The following is a 17,929-nucleotide window of genomic DNA, read 5'->3' as shown; positions in this document are numbered from 1 at the left end:
AGTATTTTGATAAGCCGTATGCGAGAAGAACCCAATATAAACTGCACAATAATTTTGTTATATTGCACAATATTTGAGATATCACAAGGACACAGAGCATTCTTTTGTTTAATTGGGTTTTTTGCACTTTGAAAAGTTGTGAGCATCTACTTAACTGAAGAAAAAGGGTCATTTTGCTGAAAATTGTAAAAACTAATCTCAATTTAACAAGCCTTATATACAGCTTTATTTAATTTTAAAAATCACACAAGCTGGGTCACTTTTTTGTTGTTGTTCAAGGAATGATAAAGCACTACAGTAGATTCTGTGATAATATGTGTTATATATATTCAGACACTGTCCTAGTGATAGAATTTCAGGGACATTTTTGCTGCTACTGAACCCACAGAAAATAGAAAAAGCTTATATCTACGATCAGCTGGTTTAATTAAGAAAATAATAGGTTGATTCTAATTCCCTGTGGAAATGATAGAACAGAGGAAGGACTGCCTGACCACGAGACTGAAAGTCAGGTGCCAGCAGTGCCAGAGCAGCACCAGCAGGAACCAGTAGAAAGTAGCCCAGAGAAACAAAACTTTGGTCTGGTTGCTCTGCTGGGATGTGAGGCAGTGACCACACATTTCCCTGGTTACCCCTTGGCAGGATTGCCCACCACTGCTAGGGTCCTGGCTGGGACCCTGGTGCAGGAGGATGGACCCAGATCCCCCTACCTCCTGAACTTAGTATATGGGGCGGGATGCATGCTAACCTTTAGGCCAGAGGGCCAGAGTTAGAGACTGTTGCTGTTTCCCCCAGCATTGGGGCTGAGGGCCATAAACTGTTTAAGTGTTTAGCCCACACCCAAGGGGCGTGCCTGTGGATCTGAAAGTTACCTTTCTACTGTTGGTTTGTGCAATGGCTAGCTAGAGAGCCTGCATGTACTGCAGCTGGGTGTGTCCCTACTTGTCTGTATGCTGTAATGTTCCTCCCTCCTGACCCCGAGAGGGAGGAACATTACTGCTGTTTATTAGTTTCTGTGGTGTGATAGTGTGGGTGGGTGGGAAATGTAAACAAGCTATGACCAGAGGGAGCTTTCATCAAGAGAAAATAATAAAACTGCTAAGGTCCAGATTGTGGTTGGCTCTGCTGGGAGGAATAGGGCAAGATTTGAGTCATGGATATGAGTCATGGATATGAGTCAGCAGTGTGCCCTTGTTGCCAAGAATGACAATGGCATTTTGGGATGTATAAGTAGGGGCATAGCGAGCAGATCGAGGGACGTGATCGTTCCCCTCTATTCGACATTGGTGAGGCCTCATCTGGAGTACTGTGTCCAGTTTTGGGCCCCACACTTCAAGAAGGATGTGGATAAATTGGAGAGAGTCCAGCGAAGGGCAACAAAAATGATTAGGGGTCTGGAACACATGAGTTATGAGGAGAGGCTGAGGGAGCTGGGATTGTTTAGCCTGCAGAAGAGAAGAATGAGGGGGGATTTGATAGCTGCTTTCAACTTCCTGAAAGGGGGTTCCAAAGAGGATGGCTCTAGACTGTTCTCAATGGTATCAGATGACAGAACGAGGAGTAATGGTCTCAAGCTGCAGTGGGGAAGGTTTAGATTGGATATTAGGAAAAACTTTTTCACTAAGAGGGTGGTGAAACACTGGAATGCGTTACCTAGGGAGGTGGTAGAATCTCCTTCCTTAGAGGTTTTTAAGGTCAGGCTTGACAAAGCCCTGGCTGGGATGATTTAACTGGGAATTGGTCCTGCTTCGAGCAGGGGGTTGGACTAGATGACCTTCTGGGGTCCCTTCCAACCCTTATATTCTATGATTCTATGATTCTAAGATTCTGATCTCCTAACTCATGCTAAGTATCAGCTTCCTTTACAAATGGTTTCATTGTCTTCACTTGGACAACTCCTGGAGAAAAGTACTGAGATGCCAGCTGGAACTGGGGTACCGCTGAATCCTCTGACACACCAGCCTGGGCTCCCTCTCTCACTGTGCTGCTGAGACAATCTGCAGACCCGCTCCCGGTCTTACACTTCCACCAGCATACAGAGAAGTAGGGACACACCCAGATGCAGTACATGCAGGCTCTCTACCTAGCCATTGCACGAACCAACAATAGAAAGGCTAAAACCAAGGTAACTCTCAGCTCCACAGGCATGCACCTCCTCTGGAGCATAAACACAAAATTATACCATCTTGAACTGCACAGGGAACTATACAGCAAAAGCTCATAGAGTTTGTGCCCCCCGCCGCCCCCATGTGGAAAGGAATATGCAACAGCCTTTGCTCCTTGATCTATGATTTCCCATGCATTTCACTCCAACTCACTGGTTTAGATAAAGCAAAACCAAGTTGTTAGCTACAAAAGATAGTTTTAAGTGATTATAAGTGATAGCAAATAGATCAACACAGATTACCTAGTAAATAAACAAAAACACAAACTAAGTCTAAATTACTAGAAAGATAGGATATGAATTAGCAACTTCTCACCTGGGCTGATGATACAAGCAGGTTGCAGATTCATAAGGGACAAGCTGCACTTGCTTTACAGCTTGGCACCCCCAGGTCCTTCATACACAGGCTAGAAATCCTGCCTGTCCAGCACTTCCCTCAGGTCATTCTTTGTTCCTCAGGTGTTTCCAGGAGTCTTCTTGTGTGTGGGGTGGGGGGGGGGGGGCGGCTGAAGAACAATCAGTGATGTCACTCCATGCCTTATATAGCTTTAGCATAGGGTGGGAACCTTTGTTTCAAAACTTGGTTCCCAGACCAGTTTGTGGAAAAATACTAACATCCCAAGATGGACTCCAGAGCCATGTGGTCTGGCCACATGCCCTTGCAGTGTTATAGCAGGCATTGCTTACGGGCCAGCCAAAAATGCCCACAGGAAGGTTAAGCTATTCCACAGTCCATTGTCTTTGCTGATTGGCCATCACCCCCATCTAGCTTCTTCATTGTTGTACCTGAAAGGCTAGTCATAATAATATCACTATGAAGAATTTGGCATGCAGTGTCACAGGTAACTATTCAGTGTCAGTGATGGATCAAAATCTGACCCTGGACATTTTCTGTTTCTTTTTATTATTATTCCAAGCTTCTTTTTTCTTTTAATGTTCAATGGATAATGGGATATCCTTTCATATCCTTTAATTTTTCAGTGTATTTGACAAATATTAACTGATTCCAGTTAGGCTAGGTTTTTTTTAAACTGTCATTTCACATTCCCTCATAGTCTTTCTTTTTTATTAAAGCCCATATGTTTTTTTGCTCTTAGCTTTCCAACATAAGGTGCTATATTCTTTTACATGTGAGTGTAGAACTTTCATTAACGCTAATAGGACTTATGTTCACACAGTGAGAGTAGAATATGCCCCTAGGTACTTTTGATCTCACAGCTAAGTAAACTGAAGCCTGAGAATTGAAGTAAATGGTATAGTGAATAATGCCTTGGAATCATTATGTCAAAATATCTATGGGGAATATTTTTTTCTGCTCACTGACTCCTTCATTATGAATCACATGAAGACAATGGATAAAATGAATGGCTGGATACTAAGGGTGCCCAACAAAACTGTGCCCAATGTTTTTTTCTGAGTAGATTGTGAGCAATATATAAATTAAAATGATACAAAGACTGTATGGAGCTTGTAGAAGGGGCTGAGGTGGTGTTATGAATTTCATACACTTGCCTCGTATTTCTGGAAACCTGGGATCAAACACCAGTTTAGGCAATCTCTCAAAGTGAAAAGGAATGTGCTGGTCTCATCCTAATTTCTGCTAGGGATCTTCATAAAACCATCACATAGTTTAACCAAATATAAAATGACAGACAGCTTCCGCTAGGGAGAAACCACGGGCTGGTGTGATGAAGGTGTTGTGCAAATTAGGATTCAGCAGCACTGGCAGAGATACTTTCAAATGTTGAACTTTCGGGAAACTTGCTCATGCTCTACTCAAAATTATCGTTGGTTTTGGACATGATCACTTCAATTTACTTACACATGTTCAGTTAAAGAAAAAATGCATTAATAAAGCAGGGTTTATTCAGGCCTGTGATAGGCTGCCAAGAAAGAGTTAATTCTTTTGTTCTACGGAAGACCACAGCTGGTTGCAATCAGTGCAGAGACACTCATGAGGGGTCATGTGGCTGGGGGCATGTGACATGTGGGTACCATATTACATGCATGGCTTTCTGGTTACTGTTGAAGAGGATAGGAACAGTGAAGGGTTTGGTGAGCCACAGAGAAGGATAGTTGCCTGGAGTGAGCTTGGAGGGAGCCAGGTGGACTGTGGTGAGCTGGGGCAGAACCTGGAGGTGAGACTAGAATGTGGTCTTGCTAGGGAGAGGTGGTGGGAAGCTTTAAGATAAGGGTGACTGTGAAGTCCTTGCAAAGGGCTAGAAATGACTTGGAGAGGCTGGGTGAATATTTTTTAAATTTATATTACTCAAGCTGAATAGACTCTGGAAAAGGAGCTTTTAATTTGGAGCACTTGTTTCTATGGTGGCTGTTTGATAGAAAAACGTGAAACTGAGGCAGAAATGTGCAGTGACCCTGTGATAATTCCCTATTAACATGTAAACAGACAAGTATAAAATATGTTATTTAAAAAGAAACTCTCAAACCATGATCAATTAATATCTAGGAAACAATCAATCAAGGTAAATATTATAGCTCAGATATATGGTAAAAAAAGAGCTAATCAAAATTCTGATTAAATTTATCATGACACAGATTATCCTCTCCACTTATTGGAATGGAAGGGCATCTAGACTGCCAGAACTCCCTCTGGCCGTGATTAATGTGGTACTGCTGTCACAACGTCATTCTCCTCCATTCCCCGCAACTCTGTAAGATCCCATAACAACTCCTCCATTGGTGACTTTCCCTAGGGATCAGGGAACTGGAGAGGGTGAAGCAGGGGACCAGCTGCAGTCTAGAGCACTGCATCCTGATCTGCCTGTGGATTTCCACATGGAAATTTCTATAAAAGGACTAGCATTAATTCCTTGTGAGTCCCCTCCACATCTGTCACTCAACAATAGGTAGAACTAAGTTAATGGTGGCACCATTCCTGCTACGATTTGTGGAGTTTTACAGTCCTTGAAAAGTGTGTCTTGGATTGGATTATGAACACATAAAAGAAAATATTGAAGACCTGGGAGAACAAAATGAAGGGAAAATGTGGAAGCCTTCCCCTGGAAATTTTTGAAAGACCAGGTGCATTTTGATGTGACTTTCTCAGTTCCTTTCTAGTTTCAGTTCCCCTGTCTATTGTAAATCCAAAAAAGAGCCATTTGAAGTGTTAAGGATTACTTGAATAAAGGTTAAAATGTAAACATTTTGACGAGTTGGGAGCCAATGTGAAATGTAATAGCTAGAACTTTCTAAGGCAGCTGGACTGTCTTGAAAGGTTGTTTGAAGGAACAGACCCTTCCTTGTTGTGCTGAGTAACTCACTTAATTTACTTTTGTCACTGTTCTCCCATTTGTATTCATTATTCAGATTCCCAGCAACTTTTTCTGTCTGTTTAGTATGCACTAGGTACCTTCCCTTGTGATACTGAAATGTAATAAACAAAGGAGACTTAGAAGGTCAGCTGCTGACTCCTATGTTAATAAGCTCCATTTTGTCCAGAGACTGTACAGAAAAATAATTCCTGATACAAAGGTGAATGGTAGCTTCTGTGGACAGCTACTGGTGATCTATTCTAAGCCTCACAAAATGAGTGAGCACACTCTTTTCCCTGATAAGCAGTCATGGGGGGTGCCCAGTGTGATTGTTGATTCAAGAGCAGAAATATTTCCCCTCCAATATGAGATATGGACAAGACATGACAGAACAATATTCTTTTGCTCAAACCTGTCTGTTGATTTGAAAGTGCCTAGAGCTAAAACAGATGATGGGAGGTAGCAGAGGTTGAACTGGCTGGTACAACACAACTGACTGTTTTCTGATTCCCCAAAGCTCAGATCCATTATTATTATCTGTTGCCGTAAATGTGAACAGTGCTTGATGAAGACATAAAACAAAACCTTGCCCTGAAGAGCTTGCAATCTACAGCACACTTTAACACTAGAACGGGTCAAAAAAATCAGATTTTTTCAATGAAAAAAGCAATGCATCTTTTATGAAAAATATTCCTATTTTCCAACCAGCTCTGCTTCAGATAGAGAGTGCCAACAGACAATGATGTATGACAGTGTATGGAGGGAGTATTGAGTGAGGAATAAGGAAATGAGGGGCATGGAGCTGCAGTCAAACTGTCTTGTCTTGTCAAACTGTGTGTGCATTTTGTTAGTTCAATGATTCCCAACCCATCCCAGCCATGGCTGAAACCTCAGGCTTAGGAACCACCAAGAAAAAACACCAGATCAACTTAGGAACTGGAAGGGGAATGTTAAAGACAAAGATGCTCCACCCAGAGTACTGGGAAGAGCTACCAGCCCTCCACGGGCATGTTTCTCAGGTGGAAAATTAAGGCATATATAAAAATGTTGCCCCTGATCTAAGCCTGTAGGCATCGTGATTTCAGGAATATTGACTGTAATTTTGGGGGAGTCAGTGGTCTTGCCTTGGCCACCGGGTCTGAGGTTGCTAGAAGATGTATTGTGTCCATGTAGGTGGCTGAATTTGACACCTGAAGTTGTCCACCAGCTAGATTGCCCTCAGATATTGGTGCAGAGGGACTTAGTCTGACCTGAGTTCTTCTAGGTGCAGGAGCCTCTTTGGGTTAATTGGGTCCATGGGGATTCCTGGAAGTATGTTATAGGTAGGGATCGTGATATCAGTGCTGAGTGGGCTTGTCCTACTTGTTGCCTTGGCATGCAGTTGTGGGATGCAATTGGAAACCTTTTCAGTCTCTGAGTACCAAGAACAAGGGACAGGTCTGGGGGCACTGACAGATAAGTGCTACTGATAGGACAGAGATCAGATGCTCTAGTGACTTCCAGTGTTGATGAAGGTGTAGTTCCTTTGTCTGGATCAAAGATAACATGTGTTGGGTGTGGGTGTGATGTGGGAGAGAGGGGCCACAGGATGGTAGGATTTTTCCTACAGCCTCTCCTACTAGCAGGTGATTGGCTCACACAGGGTTAATTATTTTCAAGTCCTGGGGGCAGGTGTGCGGTGAACCTCTGTCCAGAATATAAGGGAGGTGGGAGATTAGCAAAGATTAGGCCATGTGCAATCTAAATAGTAAAGGACAATTAACATGATCTTGCTTTTCTCCTACTTTTTTGGTGGGGTGGCCACTTTTGCCATCCCCTCCCCTTGATTCACTTGTTCTCTTTTTACAGAATTTGACTAAGGCCCAGATTTTTAAGGGTATTTAGGGATTGTTTCATTCAACATTACAAGGCCACTTAGGAACCTAAGTTTCAATTTTTTAAGGCGATTTAGACAATTAGGAGCCTAAATCACATTGACTGTCAAAAAGACTTAAGCTCCTAAGTCACTTAGGCATTGCACTGCTGAGTAGGGCAATTCCTAAATACACTTACATTTTGAGTCTAAGAGCCTGCTGTACATGGAAATTCATCAAAATTATTCAGCTTTCTTTTCAACCACTCAGTTCACACCCTGAAGATGGCAGTTTCCAACTCTCCCTCTACTTGCTGAGTGGTGTTGAGCAGCAGTGTGAAACTAATTAGCTCTTGGTTACAGCTTCACACTGAGCAGACTTAAACCAAGTAGAGGAGCACTGAGTTCAATGGGGTTGCAAATGTTGTGAGTCCATGCAGAATCTGGCCTCTGTATAAAAAGCTTGCAGGGGAAAAATTACTAGAGCTCTGATTCCCCACTGCCTTGCACCTTGGGTAGTCACATCTGTGCAAGGTCATTGCCAAATGCACTCACTAGTGTAACTAAGTGGAGAATTCTGATTTGAAAGTGTTTAAACTTGCTTTGCATGAGTGTAAATGACTATCCAAGGTGAAAGGCAGTGGAGAAAGCCTACAGAATTATTCACTTTCCTTAGCTTTTTTATACATGAAGCTGACTGCACAGGAAAGGTGATTAGTCAGTTCCTCTCTGCACCAAGCTTGCAGTTCTTTGTCTCCAGCTGCCAGCTTAATGCAGATAGGAAAATGACTGGAATGTCAGTTTTCATTTACAGCCAGCTCCTGCTTTAAAGATCTTGATGCAGAAATAAACTGAATAGCCTCCGACAAATTGTGAATTCTTAGTTGAACCTGGCAAAAAGATTTTTTTGGGGGGTGGGGAGTTGGTGAAGTGAGAAGAATTGGAAAAGAATACAAGAAAAATGGGAGAAAAGTATAAAAGCATAATTTTGAAAAAAATGAAAAGTGAGAGGAGATGTGGAAAATGAGGGGAATAGAGAGGGAGAAGGGATTGAAAGGAAAGAAACAACAAGAAAGATGCACACTATGGTGCTAAACTGTCACCACCATTCTCCATGCCCTTCTTCTCCCCCCAACCCCAACAGTTCAGCACCTGGGAGGGAAACTCTTAGAGCTGTCCATACAAGTACTTTAGATAGATGGCAACTGTTACAGTTTCAGGGTGATTGTGCCTTTATTCCCCTTCTGTGGTCCCTCAAGGGCACCCACATGAGGTTTCCAGATCCCAGCCATAATTTCTTTTGGGTGGAGACCCTCATCTGTCTCCCTCCTGACCAGGGTTTCAAGGCTTGCTGCCTTACACTGTGATATCCCCAGTAAGCCAGCAAGGGCCAGCACGTGTGCATTGTTTTCTCTCTGGGGGCTCCAAGGTTCAGTGTGCTGGTATTCCTTCTACTGCACTTGCTTTCACTATTTTTGGAATTTATGACAATTCACACTGTCATAGGTCCCACACATGCTGTGCCACCCTATTGTTACCTGGGGTTCTTTCAACCTAAAGCTATTGGTAACTTTTATTGGTGTGAGGTGGTGTCAGGAAATAAATCAGGGGAGACAGGGCCCTCGGACCAATAGATGGCTGGCACAAACAGGAGAACACAAGAGTGCTTTCACTTAAAGCTAAACTTTACTTAGTCTCAAGCACTTATACACACATCTGCAACAGGTTAGTAAAACACTCCCACCCTTGATAATTAGGAAAGCTGAGTGTGGCTCTCGAGTGACACAGCGGCAGGCTTCTGGTGGCCAAATCTTCCATCTGCCAGTGGGGCCTGCAAGATGTATCCAGAGGGAGAGCCCAGAAAGAGTCCAACTACCTCAAACTTTTCCCCCTTATTTATACATTAGTAATAGAATGACATGTCCCTTAAAGAAAACTTGTTAAATAAGCAGTTTCAATGGTCAAGCAAAGGATTCCTTCTGATTATCGATTAACCAGGTGTGGGTTTTTCCCAAAGTTTGCAGGCTTCAGACCCCAATAGACATTCCTGGGACACACCCTGCTGTTCTAAAATGCATGTATCAGCCACTTCAACACAATTCTTATCAGGAAGGACATGGGGTCAAGCTGCCCTCTCTGTAGCACTCAAAACCCCCCTCCCCTCCTGCCTTGGTCAAACTGAGACTGCTGAATGGCCAATTTACAGCATGCTGACTTGGCTGCTTTTAGCAATAATCCATAGTGGTTTCAGGCACTTTACTGATTTGCCAAAGTCTCCCTGTACACTATATGTCACAATTTTAGAGTTAATTGGACCTTTGACTCCCACCTGGTCTTCCTTGAGGGCACTCACTTAAGATTTTAGGCTTCCCATCTGTCACAGCCACCATTACCAAAGAATCTGAGCACCTCACCATATTTTATGGATTTATTTTCACAGCACCGCTGGAATGTAAGGAAATTATGTTATCACCACTTTACAGATGGGGAACTGATACATAAAGAGACTTCATGACTTGCCCAGCATCACACAGGAAGTCTGTAAGAAAGCAGGCAATTGAACCTAGGTTTCTCAGATCCCAGGTTAGCACACAGACTGCTGCACTATCTTTTCTGCCTTGCCCAAAGGACTGGAGTAAACTACCTGTTCCCCTGAAACTGGAACTCACATTGCCTAGTTTTTAAGTCTATACTTTATTCCCTCTCCTTCTGTGCCTCCCTGTCATCTCCCCTTTTACAGCACTGCGGCACACGTTGTTGTAAGAGTTCCTCTCCAAACACTTTCTTTGTTCCTTCAATATCAAACCAGGCTGCAACACACACAATGACACAACTCACAGAGATCAAGCATGGATCTGAACTTTCCCAAAGTTCTGGGGTATTTGGATCTAGGTTTTTTGTTACAAGTTCATTTCTTCTTAAAACAAGAGGTGTCATAAACACTTCAGCATAGATTTTATAAAACTGGAGTGTTTTTATAAAACTGGAGTGGGGGGAATGGAACAATTGTCTGCAGTGGATGAAAGAGTGGCATTTTCCTCCTCCTTTAAATGTTCATGCTGTGAAAGCCACCTTCTTTTTTCATGAGAAGTTTCAGGGAAGAGTGAAAAATGTTTCACTCTTCTTACACATGTGATTTTTTTTTAACATGCTAGTGAGTTTCTCCCTCCCCAATTTTGGTCTTTGCAGGCCTGAAGCCATGGGCCTTCCCTAACTGGGGGTCTTAGAATGTAAAGGATAGCCTCAGCTTTCTTTTTTCTTTTCAAATAGCACATTTTTAGTCCTTCTTGTGAAGGTAGCCTCAACAATGTAAATTGATTCAAACCAATCGCTGGGGTGGAAAGATGGTAGCTTTCCCAAACGTTATTCACAGTCCCCACACAAACAACCAGGGTTGACCTTTACAGTCCAGTAAAACTCTGGACAGAAGTCTCTGATTACTGGCAAGGCCCCAGATCACTTCAGAGTGCAAAGGAGCATTGCTTCTTGGACTGCTGTTGATGGCAGGCTCTCTACCAGTCTCTACCTGAGGCTGAGCCAGTTCCTCTACTGAACAAGCAGCAGGATATATGGCAACCAGTGATTTAGCAACCTAACCAAGTGACTGTAAGTAAGGGACTAATTCCAGATCTGGCATTAGCTTCCTGTGGCTTGTGTCAAACAAGCAGGCTTATATTTTCAAACTTGGGTGTTAAAATTAGGCACTTAAGTCCAGAACTGCTGAACAGGTGCAGCTCCCTTTGAAGTTATAGCCTCAGAAAAACCAGGACATTTCTATTTAGGTACTCAAGTCTGAATTTTTTAGCATTACTATTCCCAAGTACCAACACATCATCTAACTTGCCTTACGATTAAACGCCAGGCAACATTCAAAGGCAAAGCTCTGTAATAGAGTAGATTCTGCTTAATAACAAGCCTGATATTAGCAACTTCTGGTTAATGATGACATATTGCCGGGAACCAATCACATCCCATTAACATCAATGTTAATAGCATTTGGATATTAGCAATGGCATGCGGCTTATTACCACTTTTTTTTTTGGAAGAAAGGTGCCGCTTCCAGGCAGGTTTGCAAGGCCACAGCCCCAGAAAGAAGCACTGAGATGTGCCACGTGCCCTCTGCAGGCAAGTTGGGGAGGTGGCGGCCCCAGAGGAAGTGCTGGGACATGCTGTGTACCCCCTGCAAGTAGGGTTGTGAGGCTGTAGCCAGAGAAGGAAGTGCTGGTATGTGTCTTATCTGGCCGCAGCCTCACAAACTTGCCTGCAGCCATTCTCAGTCCGGGCCAGTGCTTTCTTCTGGGGCTGCAGCCTGGCAAACCTAATTGAGCACAGGGACTTCACAGGAGGTAAGGGGATGTTGGCTGGGCAGGCTGTGGGCAGAGCAGTAATAGGCAGAGATGCTTCAGTCTGGATGTTGGAGCTGTATGGCACCTCCATTCACTCGCTGGGCTGCACCCTGCCAGGGGCCTACAGACATGGAAGGAAGCACTGGGATGTGCTGACCCCTGACCCCAGAGCGTGCAAAGAGAGGCCCCCAGCACTCCCATGGACAGCCCTAGCATCTGATTATCGATTGACCAGATGTGGGTTTTTCCCAGAATTTGCAGCCTTGAGGCCCTGATAGACATTCCTGGGGGACATCCTGTTCTTCTAAAATGCATGTATCAGCCACTTCAACACAATTCTTATCAGGAAAGACATGGGGTCAAGATGCCCTCTCTGTAGCACTCAAAACCCCCCTCCCCTCCTGCCTTGGTCCAACTGAGACTGCTGAATGGCCAATTTACAGACTGCTGACTTAGCTGCCTCCCTCCCTCCTGCTGCCCTTCCTTCAGGCAGGTGCAGCGGGGGTGCTGAAACAGTTTTTATAGTGTGGCTGCTGAAAGCGAAACCATGTATTTGGTTATTACTAAAACAAGCCAGGTGTGCTGCTACACCCCCAGCACTCCTAGTTCCAGTACCCCTGGCAGGTATGCAGGGCTGCAACCAGGGAAGACATGTTCCTTCCCTGGCTGCTGCCTCAGCGAGCGTTGCCAACTTTCATACCTTCTGCTTATCAACAACTGCCGGATAATGACAACTTTTTGCTGGCTACTAACAATTGCTAATAAGTGGAATCTACAGTACTAGTAAAAAAAAAACGGTATTGTATTTAATGAGATTGACTTTGTCAAACATTACCTGTCAAAATTACTTTAAAGCATCCCAGAATATCTCATCTGCTGTCCATTCTACGTCATTAGCTAGACTACTTGGAAGCTATGATGTCTGTTGCAGAGCAGAACATAAATAAAAATAAGTAGCATTCCCCATTTTTGTGCTTTTCATGTTAATACTTATGCTTTAGTAGTAATGATGATTAACTCTAATTATAGGGTTATTTTATTTCAGATCAAATATAACAAAAAGCTATCTTGTTACATTTACTTTGTTCCATGGATGGGGGGAAAGCATCTTACCTTTCTTTGGAACAAGAATGGGTACATTTTCTTAGTTATCATAAAAGTAATACATCTATCTAAATACTTTTCCTTAACTCAAATAAGTCATATGGAGTTGAGCAATCTAATATTTTTCATAGTTAATAAAATGGGCATAATGATTTACAGTATGTGCTATCTTACTCTATTGTATATATATTTATATATATATATTTAACCCATAATAGATTTTTTGCTATATATTTATAATAGTAAACACATCACTCTGTACAAAGATTCTGCTGTTGGGGCCTCAGAATTGTCCAGGGGGCAGGGAGGGAGGAGGTACTGTTATCTACCTCTTTCTTCATTGCCTCTTAATTCTCAGTTAATCCCCAGTAGAACTTTGTCTACACTAGAGAGCTTACAGCAGAGCCTTCGTAAAATCTGTAGTGTAGCTGCTCTAAGCCAACAGGAGAGAGCTCTCCCATAGACTTAATTAATTCACCCCACACACACGGGGGTAGTTCTGTCAGCGGAAGAAGCTCTCCTGCTGACATAGCGCTGTCCACACCAGCGCGTATGTCAGTGTAACTTAGGTCTTTCGGGGGTGGAGGGGTATTCACCCCCCTGAGTGACAAAAGTTATACCGACCTAAGTATAGACATAGATTTAGAATACTTGACTCTAATTGTGGAGAAAATCTTCACTTCTTCAATATTGGTAGTCTTTTTCACCTCACTCTAATATCTTATTTGTCTTGCAGTGTTTATCTGCCAGCAGAAGTGGATATGCAGGCTATTCCTGTAACGAATGGTCTGATAATTAGTTAGCCAGGTGCAAAGGGACTGCATTGCTATCCATTAGGTGTCAGAGTATCCACAGCAGAATGTTTCAGCTCATTCATGTTCCACTTACTGCATGCCTGAGAGATTCCTGGGTAAATAAAAAACAATTCAATAATACATAAAGGGGGTACCAATAAATATTTCATGATATCCTTTCTTGGGTTAGAGCTAGGATAGTTCCTAAGCATTGAACGCTTTTTTTTAGTCCATCAAGTACACCTCTGCAACCTAATATTCCTTTGCATACCCCTTTGTCTGTTCAGAGGATAAGATGTAGGTGGAAGATGGTTGAAGGTTAAACAGCCTGGTATTTATTTGTGTAATAATTGAAGGGAGCTCAAATTGTATTTTGGATTATGTTCATAAACAGTAACACCTCACCTCAGCTCCCAATTTTAACAGCTAAGTACAAGACCTGCATTGTAATATTATATTAATAGTGTAATATTGCAGGAATAAACAGCTTGTTAGGGAGAATGGATGAAAATTCAGTCCAAAGAAAATATACCCCCATGTTGGACAATTCCTTTGAAAGGGAGAAAGGGGTAGAAAAAATACAGAAGTAAAATCAAATTTTGCACACAACCACAGAACTTGGAGCAGCTTGTACCTAGTGCTTAGGGGTTCATGGCAGATACATTTTTTAAAAATCTATTTTTTTTATAGAAAATGAGGTAGTTTTCAATTAATTGCTATTCCATTTTCTGTCCCTTTCTTCTAGGGTGACCAGATGACAGTCCTGATATTTGGGGCTTTTTCTTACATAGGCACCTGTTACCTCCCACCTCCTGTCCTGATTTTTCACACTTGCTGTCTGGTCACCCTATTTTCTTCCCTCCTCCCCCGCCCCATTTTCACTGAAAAACGTGACAGAGGGGAAGGAGGAAACCTGAGGCTCCTGCAACGGCAGGGAAATGATTAAGTGAGATATACCCAGATAATCCTGGCAAAAGGCCCACACCCACATGCTGCTGCAGAAGGAGAAAAAAACCCTAAGGTCACTGCTAGTCTGACCTGAGGGAAAATTTCTTCCTGACCCCACCTGTGGTGCTGTTTCTATTCTCAGGCTCCCCCTGTTATTTCCAAATGTGGAGTGGAGACCTTTATATAGATGAAATTCAACATTGCTGAGTGTAATCTAGATTCCCCAGAAGAAAACTCAGAATTAAGGCTGCCACTATGGCTAGATAATGCAACCTTCATTCGTGCATGGTGAGCACTTACATGGGTATTTCTACATTGGCTTCAGTGGAATTACTCATGCACATGTTCATCAATGTAAGCAAGGATAGTACAATCTATACCTTAATCATTCATCAATATTAATGTCTAGTAGTTAGCAAAATTACTATATCAATAAATAGAAGGCAATAAAGGGCTCATTTCTTCAAGTCCTTAGCGCATAGAAATTCTGCTCGAAATTCTGGTCACAAGCTCTGACCCAAAGCTCATTGAGGTCAATGGGAGCTGGATCAGGACCACAGGGTGCTTTCAAGATCAGACCCATGTATGCCAACTCGTGTGATTATTTATTGCAAAGTCTCTCAGTAGCAAGTGATCTTAACATCTTAATGTGTGTGCCATACTACTTATATATAATAAGGTGAGTTGTGGGTTTAATTGTAATAGTTTTTGGGTGGTAGAGGAATTTTTTTTTATTTTAAATTCTCTTGGTATTATAACAGCTATAGTGGCAGAGTAAAACCTGTGCTACTTCCATTAATTTGTAAAGCTACAGAATGCTCCCATGGATATTGAAAGAGCTCTGTATGTATCTCTTTTGGAGCAGTTAGAATGTCACCAGAAGTAACATAATGGAGTTAATTTTCTAATCTCCATGGCAAATACATGAAACACTGCAACCCATATTGTCAGCTCTTTCAATGGAACTGTATGTCAATTCATTAATCAGGGTCTATGTGAGAGATTCCCATTGATGACATAGCTCTTGGAGACATATTGTCACTGAAAGTTTATGGGATGTTCCACGGACATCTTAATGATGCTGCTGAGTTGGAAACAGTCAATCTACAGTATCAACAGTTAAAATTGAAAAGCAACCACCTCTTCTGTAGTTACTTTCCAAAGTTCCTCTGATGTTTTAAAACAAAATACATTAATTGTTTGGATTGTTAACTTTTTTCTTCTAGAGTTTTACAAAAGTATCAGACTCCAGTGCTTTCAAAAATTTAGGGTTCTACTGTGCCTTATAGGAACAAGCCTGTTGTTTTTTTGGGGGGTGGGTGGGGAGGTGGAACAGAGTTGTATAGATCTAGGGGAAAATCTGGAAGGCATTCTGCCTATTGCAGGCACAATGCCTGCTGGATCTCCCTAGCTCACATGGGCAGTACACCCCATGCTACATTCCTTCAGAAGGTTGAGCTCTCTTCCTAACAGTCCTTGCCTCATGATATCCTAATGTACAGGGAAAGACTGACTGTCCTATGCCCCACACAAATGGTGTTAGTAGGAAAATTCTTTGTGCATTTCCCATCTTCCTGTGCACTTGTTTGGGGTGGAGAAAAATTTGGTCGTTGGAAAGTAGTGGGAAAGAGTAATTGTATTATTTTTCTATGCCGATTTTCCAAGAGAAGAAATAAAAGTTAAAAATGACTAATACTTGAGCAAAGCCTTCTCCAGAATTAATCAAAAGACACACTACAAACATTTGTTTGGGAGGGCACAATGCTACCTGCTCTTTCAAGGTAAGAAATGACGAACTAAGGGACAAATCCTGCTCATCTTACTCATGTGAGAGTAGTTTGTTTGAAGTCCATGAAGCTACTGCAATGAACAGGAGTCGTAGGATTAAGCCTAACTTTATTATTAGTGATCAGTGTATATTAAGAGCCGGATCCAAATTGGTGCAGGCTGAGCATCAACAACTCTTATTGGCTTCACTTTGAGTTATGGTTAACAGGCATCTCAGGATCAGAACCTGCAAGCCTTTCACAAACAGGACTCCCATTGAAGTCAATGGGAGATGCACATACAGAGGTCTTGAAGGACTGGATATTTGAAAGCCTGCTTCTGCTGTCTTTGGCTTCTATCCTACAAAGACTTAAGCATATGATTTCTGTTATTCTATCTGTGTAGCTATATAGAACTGAAAAATTGCACTTCTTTTGATGAGACTACTCATATTGTGATTCTGGCAGACCAGGAGCTACCTCTTGCCAAGGTTCCCATTCCTCAAGAGAACCCTGCCAAATCCATAGCTGGAATCAGTCTGGCTCACCTGTGAGTTAGTATTATGAAAATGGGTATTAGAATTATAAGAATATGTTAAGTGTTTAGACCTTATTGAATGTCTACGAGTTGCTGTATGCATTAATCTCATTTATAACAATCTCTCTCCCAAATATCTGGTAATATCTGAGTGGTTGTATTGTAAACCTCTATGACTGTAAATCACCAAAGATGAGAGAGACATAAACTAGTGTGAAGTGCTGATCTCCTACAGAAGGTGTTATATCCTGCCCAATGTGTAAGGTCCATCAACACCAGCCAGACTATTGTGGGGCATTAAAAAGGACAAAATACTCAGTTGTCCTGCTCTCCACTCACCCTGAAAATGAGTCATGCAAGTGAACTCCCAACAGCTGAGTTTGCAGCTCAGAGCACATGGCAGGAGAGTTATTATAAAAACAGGCTAAAGGAACTGATAGTCTCTGTACTCTTTGGACTCTGGGAGCAAGGTTCACTAGGCATACCCAAGAGATCCTCAGTACATAGCCTGGGTTAGCTGTAAAGGACACATAAAGCTTTTATTATTAAAGAAGCTTCTATCATCTTTTGAACTTTAAGATTTTAATTAATTTCTATATCCATATCTATGAACTTTAATCTTGTAAATAAATAACTCATTTCCTTTTCCTATTTAATAAATATGTATATAATTTATTATAGGATTGGCTACAAGCTTTGGCTTTGGTGTGAGAGCTAACATGCAATTGACTTAGAGTAAGTGACTGGCCTTTTGGGAATGAAAGTTGCTGTGATCTTTGGTTTAGGGGATCATCTATCTATCACAAAAGTATACTCGCTGGGATGGCGAGATTGATTGCATTACCCAAAGGGACCGTCTTTGACTACATGTTTAGTCTGTTACAATGCCTGAGGAGTTTACACTTGATTGGTTGGGGAAATCTAAGTATAGAATTCACAACCAATTTGAGATTTGTGTCCTGGTTCTAAACACTCTGCCCTCAGGTTAATACTCAAGCTCTTGAATCACTGCAGGCAGCTTGACACTTGTTAAAGTTATGCACATAGCTAAGTCTTTGTGGATCAGAGCTTGTATGCAGTGTGAACTTCCATGGAACTCTTGGTAAGTCTTGCCTTTGAAGGACTGAAGAGTGAGATCCTAAACT

This window comes from Caretta caretta, chromosome 1 (genome assembly GCF_965140235.1).
Source record: "Caretta caretta isolate rCarCar2 chromosome 1, rCarCar1.hap1, whole genome shotgun sequence".
NCBI classification, from domain to species: Eukaryota; Metazoa; Chordata; order Testudines; family Cheloniidae; genus Caretta; species Caretta caretta.
This window is presented reverse-complemented; position numbering follows the sequence as displayed.